A 7,331-nucleotide genomic window follows, 5' to 3' on the forward strand; every position below is an offset into this window, starting at 1 on the left:
AACAAGAGTTAAAACCGAACCAATAGTGGAAATTGGGATTAAGCAGACGCCGGACTTAGAAAACCACTTGTTGGAGGAAAAGATGGATAATGCACAAAGTCTGGATTCGCATTGTGATGCTGTGTTTATTAACCAGATGAAAAGGTTGCAGGTGGTGGAGGAACGAAGAGGAGGAAGCGCCCAGGTGAGTCGGGCTGTGTTTGGTGCAAAAAAAAATTCGCACGGTTGGGATTCAGGCGTAACCCGGGCGCTCGTAAAAGGTCCGTGGTGCGCTGTGTGAATGGCAATGGCGAGCGTGTGAGGAAAAGGTGTGTGAAGGTGAACGGCGCGCATGTGCGAATGGCGCCAGAGCGCGAGAGTGTTACCGAGTGCGAGGGAGAGTGCACATCGGAGTGTGGAAGTGGACCGACGAGTGATACGGAGAGTGAGATGGATGAGGAGCGGGTGCGAGGATGCACACTTGGAATGGTGGTGGCGTGCGTGATGGGGAGTGTTACAGGGGATGTAACGGAAGAGTGCACGCCCGTGGTGGTTACGGAGTACATAACGGGGGAGTGTACACGCGAGAACAGTGCGAACGACGAGTGTGCGCCAAGGTGTGTTATGGAGTGTGCGAACAGCGAGTGGTGTGTAACAGAGAGTGCGGTGGTGGAATTGACGGAGTGTATGGGATGTATGAGCAAAGAACGGAACGAGTGGTGTGAGCATGTACGGGGAGCATCGACGTTAAACGGGGCAGCGGTTAGGCCGACGTATAGCTGACGCGAGCTCCCGGTCCGTGCCGGGCGTTGTGTGATGCGGGAACCGGCGGGGATCGGTGTCGCGTCGCTCCTGTTCGGAGCGTCGTGCACGATTCGGGCCGGGCCCCGCCCTGCACGGTCGAGTCTGCGCTTTGCCGGGCAAGGCCACCGGCCCGGTTCGAGGGAAGGTAGGAGGGGTCGGCGCGGCGCCCCCCTGTGGTGGCGGCGCTCCACCCGGGCAAGGCTAGGCCATCGCGCTTGGGAGCGCAAGGCCCCGCGCCGGGATGGTGCTGGGAGCCTTGGCCTGAGCAAACCTCCTCCCCTGAACCGAATGCCGGACGGACTCAAACTGCAGTAGACCAAACCACCCGTATTCATTGCTCGGCTTTGCGGAGCCGAGCTTTAATGATGTAACGACGTACCGAGAGGCTCTGAGTGAAGTGGACTGATGGCGATAGTGATGGTGTGATTAGAAATATTGATGGCAAATGGTATATGGTGTAGAGGGATGGTAGATTTACCATCCCTCACATTGTATGTTGGGGCAAAGGAGCAATAGGATTTATCGGGTATGGCTGTGAAAACTAGCCCGGGAGGGTTAGGTTATAATGTATAGGGATTTAGAAAGATGACCATAGGTAACTGTAGATTTAAGTAGTGACATTATACCTGTAGAGGGGACGTAGCAGATTCGTGGATTATAATGACGAGGGAGTGCAATAGTATAAGGGAAGACTGGGAAGCACGAATCTTAGAAGGGAGTAGTCAGATCAGATGATGCAGTGTGTTTGTAGAGAGGATGATGGAAATGAGGAATTGGTATGGAAGTTCTTTGTGGTGAGCATGATGATTGGCATGATGTGCATTGAGTTGAGTGTATTGTATTGAGTGAATGGTCCTGGAGGGAAGGAGGGTGCAAGTGCCACCAGGTGTGCAGGTGCCACCAGGTGTGCAAGTACCACCAGGTGTGGGGGCACCAGGTGTGCAAGTGGAATGCAGGTGGCAAGTGAGAATGGTTGTATGGAATACATGGAGTTGACCCCGGCTGGCCATAATTAAAAAGTGGACGCGGTTTGTGCCCTTTTAGTACCAACTAGGCAGCAAGCAAGAAGTCGTCCAGAACCAGCGGCCCAGCAGAGGAGAAGAAGACGTCATCTGCTGAGCATCGTTGCTTATTATTTGAAATGTGATGACTGTGCACTGGATGGTGCTGACTGTGCATTTTGGTGCTTTGGTGCTTTTGGTATCGGTGCAGTGCAGTGTATGCTTTCCTCTTTTCAAACCATCTTCTTTTTGTTTCCCAAAAGACAGGTCCTGGGTTCGCGTGTAAATACCAAGTAGTGTCTTTGTAAATAATGCTCCCCACCGTCAATGTTTAGTATTGAAGACAATTCCGTGATTCTGTTATCCTGTGGGCGTGAATCTGTTAGATAGAATGCAACGCAGCAGGCGGGACATACTTAGTTGTTTTAAAAATGTCGCACTCAGCGTGAAGTTAATAGTAGAGGGTTACCACACCTGAGTGTCACACTAAGTTAAAGTTCTTTCGGGCCGAGACGGCCCTGGAGGTAATTAGGGTGCAGTGTTGTGGTTTTTAGAACCCTCCACTTTGTAAATATCTGTAATATTCCCTTATAAATAATCCCCTGTAAATATTCTCATTTTTGGTGTAAAGGTCAAAGGTCGCACCCGAGTTAGGCCACGAGCAACACGTAGCACACCATAGTCTTCTTCTTTAGTTATTTCATTAGTATGTGTTTCAGGTAAGGATCTGTTTCCAATAGTTGAATCTGCGTTGTATTAATCAAATAACCTAGGCCCCCTTCTCAAATTCCCATCCTATTCATTTTGCGGCTTTACCCTCTCCAAATTGCATGGCGCGCCTTTGCCAGCAGCGTTCGCTGCCTTTGAGCTGAAGCTCGCCCCAAGCCGCCATAAGCCACGTGGCAGAGTGGGAGGAGGAGCGGCCAGGAACATCGGCGTGGCCCCATCAACGCGTCACGAGGGGAGGTACCAATGAACCCTCGCGGCCAATCCGGGCCGAGGCGTGTTCACCGGTAGGCGGAGCGAAACGGACGCGGCTTGATACGCGAGGCAGGTAATAAAAGCGCCGCCGCGAACTACTTGAGCAGATGCAGGGGAGATGATCGGCAGAGAGGAGAGAAGATCGGCAGATGATCAGCAAACTTTAGAGAACAGCGCAGAGGCGGCGAATGATAAGAACATTGCATGGAGGATCGCTTGGGACGATTGATACGGACTGCCGTTGGTTTGAGCGTTCGGCACGCTATACGTACGCAGATTCCAGCCCCTCGCATATGTAAGGTCCGGTCGCGCGCCAACGATACGCGAAGCTGCTGCCGTTCTTCGCCCGCGGACCCGGAGCCTGGACGGATCCCATCGCCTGGAACCATCTGCCTGGACCTTCCTCCCCTACCAGCTACCATTCCGTGTGAGTCTGTCTGTTTGTCCTGGGGTCGTGATAAGTTAAGACTGTTTAGATAAGCTTGCCCTATGTCCTTTTATTTCCTCCTTCTTGTATATTCCCCTTCTTTCGTTTCCTCTTGCAGTGTCGTAAATAAACCATATTTGTTCTCCCCTCACCCTTCTTATTCTTTGGTTCCTCTCATCCGGTCGCTTTAGTCTTTTCCCAATTGAATACCTGTGGCACGATTAGAACCGCTCAGAATCGGGTTAGTTTTATTGCTAACGGCTCGAGCCTCGGATTGCAAAACCGTTCGGCAAAATTCCATCTTGTCCGTGGCTCGGGCAGAAGTAGCGCCCTGCTTTACGGCGAGGTTGGCGAAGGTATCTGGGACCCCATTGACCAGTCACCCTGGTCAACCTCAACCCCGCAAAGGAGCGCGATACCTTCTCGGACTCGGACGGCCAGTGTAATAGACGAGGGGATTAAACCCCCCTCGGTAAGGGGGGGGGGGCGCCGTAAACCGAGATCCGTAACAATGTTTTTTACTTCTGGGAGAGGCTATTGGGCCGTTGCTCTCATGAAAACGCCATGATAAGCTATTTATAAACGTTGACTCAACATTTGTTCAAGGAGGAAAAACACCTTTGGGGAGGTGGGGTATTAATGGTATTAATATTGTTTTGTAATAACATTAATATTATGCTATTATCGTTTGTTTTGTTTTTTGAAACGGCCTTGGGAAAACGCCACGATAAAGCTAGCTTAATACGGATATACACCTCAACATGCAACCCCCTTTGACGGCAATGGCGGGTAAAACCCGCTCGGGGGATAAAACCCCTTTGGGGAGGGGGCAAATGAATGTGCTACAACCTTCATTGTGTGACCCTTAGTCATCCTGTCAAGTTTGGTTGAGATTGGATAAGTAACGACGGAATGTATCGCGGTCAAAAAAATCATCAGGGAGACAGACAGACACCAAATTGCGTATTTTAGTTTGATGATGATGTGCTTGACTATCAATGGGGATATAATGTTGAAAAAATAACATTGGTCACATGGTTTTTGCAGCCATATTGGATTTAAGCAAAATATTCAAAAAATTGTTTCTCTGAAAGTACTTATCCTATTGATGCACACTTTTACAAATTTCAACTCACATCATTGCTGCATATGGTGTGAAAATGCTGACGTCATAGGTCACATGGTTTGGCTATCGTGGATAGAAAAACAAACCTTATCCAAAACAACACGAAACCAACACCACACAAAATACACCACACAAACATGTCCTTGCAAGGGTCTGCAATCTGTGATTGCTCTTTGTTGGTGTTATTCCTCGATTTTGAGACGGAAAGCATAGCTTATGTGCGCCTCATCACTGTCTTAAATCTAATAATAATATAGGGGTTAAACTTAAGCAGACTTAAACGGATTTAACATGGCAGTGTAGTGGTTACCTTATGCACATGTCGCGGTTACCTTATTCACTTATCCGCATGTGACGGTTACTATTACGATGGGTTTGTTCTAACCCACGCACACGGGCGTTTGGTTGTGTCGTCGTGATGCACGCGCGGCTGTTGGAGCCACGCCCTCCGAAGAGGGTGCTTGTTTTATATAAGCCGTTACGACTTCCGTTCGTGAGCAGTTGCTGGAGATTTCTGTACAATAAACTACCTTTTGTACACAACGAAATGGCCTCTTCTTATCGTCTTCGGCAACCGCTAAACTGGTGACCCTGTTGCCCCCGAACGTATTCGGGGGCCGAATGAACACGGCAGGATTGCGACCGCAATTTCTTCCACACTGGAGGGGCGAACCAGCTCCGGGACCCTCCGAAGGACGCCGTTACGGGGCGTTGGCGGCACGGCTACTTCGTCGCCTTCGCGCACACAGGCCGAGTACTGCTACTTCGTTGCCTCCGCGCTCACAGGCCGGGCACGGCTACTTCGTCGCCTTCGTGCACACAGGCCGAGCACCGCTGCTCGTCGCCTCCGCGCACACAGGCCGAGTACTGCTGCCCGTCGCCTTCGCGCACACAGGCCGAGTACTGCTACTTCGTCGCCTCCGTGCACACAGGCCGAGTACTGCTGATCGCCATTCCTACTACTGCTCCTACGGCGGATCCCGAGGCTGATGCTGCTGCACACCTCGTGGGCGCCGCCACGCCCCGCCCACCACTCCAGCAACTCCTACTACTGCTCCTACGACGGATCCCGAGGCTGATGCTGCTGCTCGCCACTCCCGCAATTCCTACTGCTGCACCTACAACTGCTACCGCTGCTCAGCACCCGCGGCCCGGCTCTGTTCCACCCGCGGCCCGGCTCTGTTCCACCCGCGAACTACGTACACGCCCGTGGCGTGCCTTCTGGGGGGGGCGCATGTAGTGGTTACCTTATGCACATGTCGCGGTTACCTTATTCACTTATCTGCATGTGACGGTTACCATTACGATGGGTTTGTTCTAACCCACGCACACGGGCGTTTGGTTGTGTCGTCGTGACGCACGCGCGGCTGTTGGAGCCACGCCCTCCGAAGAGGGTGCTTGTTTTATATAAGCCGTTACGACTTCCGTTCGTGAGCAGTTGCTGGAGATTTCTGTACAATAAACTACCTTTTGTACCCAACGAAATGGCCTCTTCTTATCGTCTTCGGCAACCGCTAAAGCAGACTCAATCACATGACGAGGAAGAGAATTCCAATAATTTATACAACGGACAGAAAAGGCACACTCTCTGATCTGATATGCAGTACTCCAGTGTTGGTCGTACAATGCTTTGCATAATAAATAGTACAAGCCCCTTTTTATCTAATGACGAAAAAGATATCCTAATGATTCCGAGCATACAGTTAGTTAGCTTTCTTAGCAACATTTGCAATAAAGCAACTAAAAGATAAGCTTGAATGAAAGAGCACCCCTCAGTACTTCGACTCCCTTATTAACTTGATTTCTCTGCTTTCACTCCCCTTGCCCAGGGTGTATGCAAATTTCTGATTCCTTCTTCAACTAGAACGGCACTCAGACTCAGTGGAGAGCATACATTCACCTGGTTGGCCATATCACTCAATGGTGAAGAATCACTTAAAAATTCTCCTAGCTGGATCCGGATCTTCACCAAAATTGAATCGATCCTTTCTTGTCACACCCGCAACCTGTCCAATAAGTTTCGTCCAAATCCATCCATAACTTTTTGAGATATCTTGCTATGTATCGTTTTTGGCCCAATCTCGCAATGATGAAGATGTAGCGGCTACCGCTGGGTTTTCACAATCGCCTTGCACCTATCAAGGACGCGGAGCGATCACCATGCCGGGCTCGTCCAGGACGCCCGGGCAGGCCCGCGCTCAACTTGCCAGGCCTCGGTCGGGACGCCCGGGCAGGCTCGCCCTCAACTTGCCAGGACGCTGGGCCACGCCCCCTCTCGCCTTTCCTGGGCAAACGCTCCGGGATAATATGTATATATATTGCTGCCCGATAAACGGGCTTTTCAGAGTGCCTGAGTGTTTGGTTTGATTAAAGCAACTCGGATGAATTCCAGCTTTTTGTCGCGTCCATTCTTCCGATCGACGTGGGAGCCCCAGCTCCTTCATTGGTGACCTACCGACATGGACACGGCAGTCGCCCTTAAACTGCCTACCTTCTGGGAGGCTCACGCGGCGGTTTGGTTCGCACAGGCGGATTCCCTGTTCGCCCTGCGAGGCATCACGGCCGACGACACCCGCTTCCACCATGTGGTAGCAGCGCTCGGTTCGGCCACCGCGGCCCGCGCCCTGAGCCTCCTCGAGAGCCCGCCAGCCGCTGACAAATACGGCGCGATTAAGAAGCTTCTCCTCGACGCTTTCGTCCTCCCATCGGCGGAACGCGCACGGCGCCTGCTCGACCTGCCCGAGCTCGGCGACACGCGCCCTTCCGAGCGAATGGACTACATGCTTTCACTGCTCGGCGAGCACTCTCCGGCATTCCTGTTCCGGGAGCTGTTCCTCCGTCAGCTGCCTAACCCGGTACGCCTCGCCCTGGCAAGCACGACGATCACAGATCCCCGGGCCCTTGCCAGAGAAGCCGACAAGATCTCCGCCGCAGGACAGCGCATCGCAGCGGCGACATGGGACCCACCGCCGTCCGACGCAACACCCATGGCGCCCGAGCACCCGGCACGGTC

The sequence above is a fragment of the Myxine glutinosa genome, chromosome 7 (assembly GCF_964187855.1).
Source record: "Myxine glutinosa chromosome 7, kmMyxGlut1.1, whole genome shotgun sequence".
Taxonomy (NCBI): Eukaryota; Metazoa; Chordata; class Myxini; order Myxiniformes; family Myxinidae; genus Myxine; species Myxine glutinosa.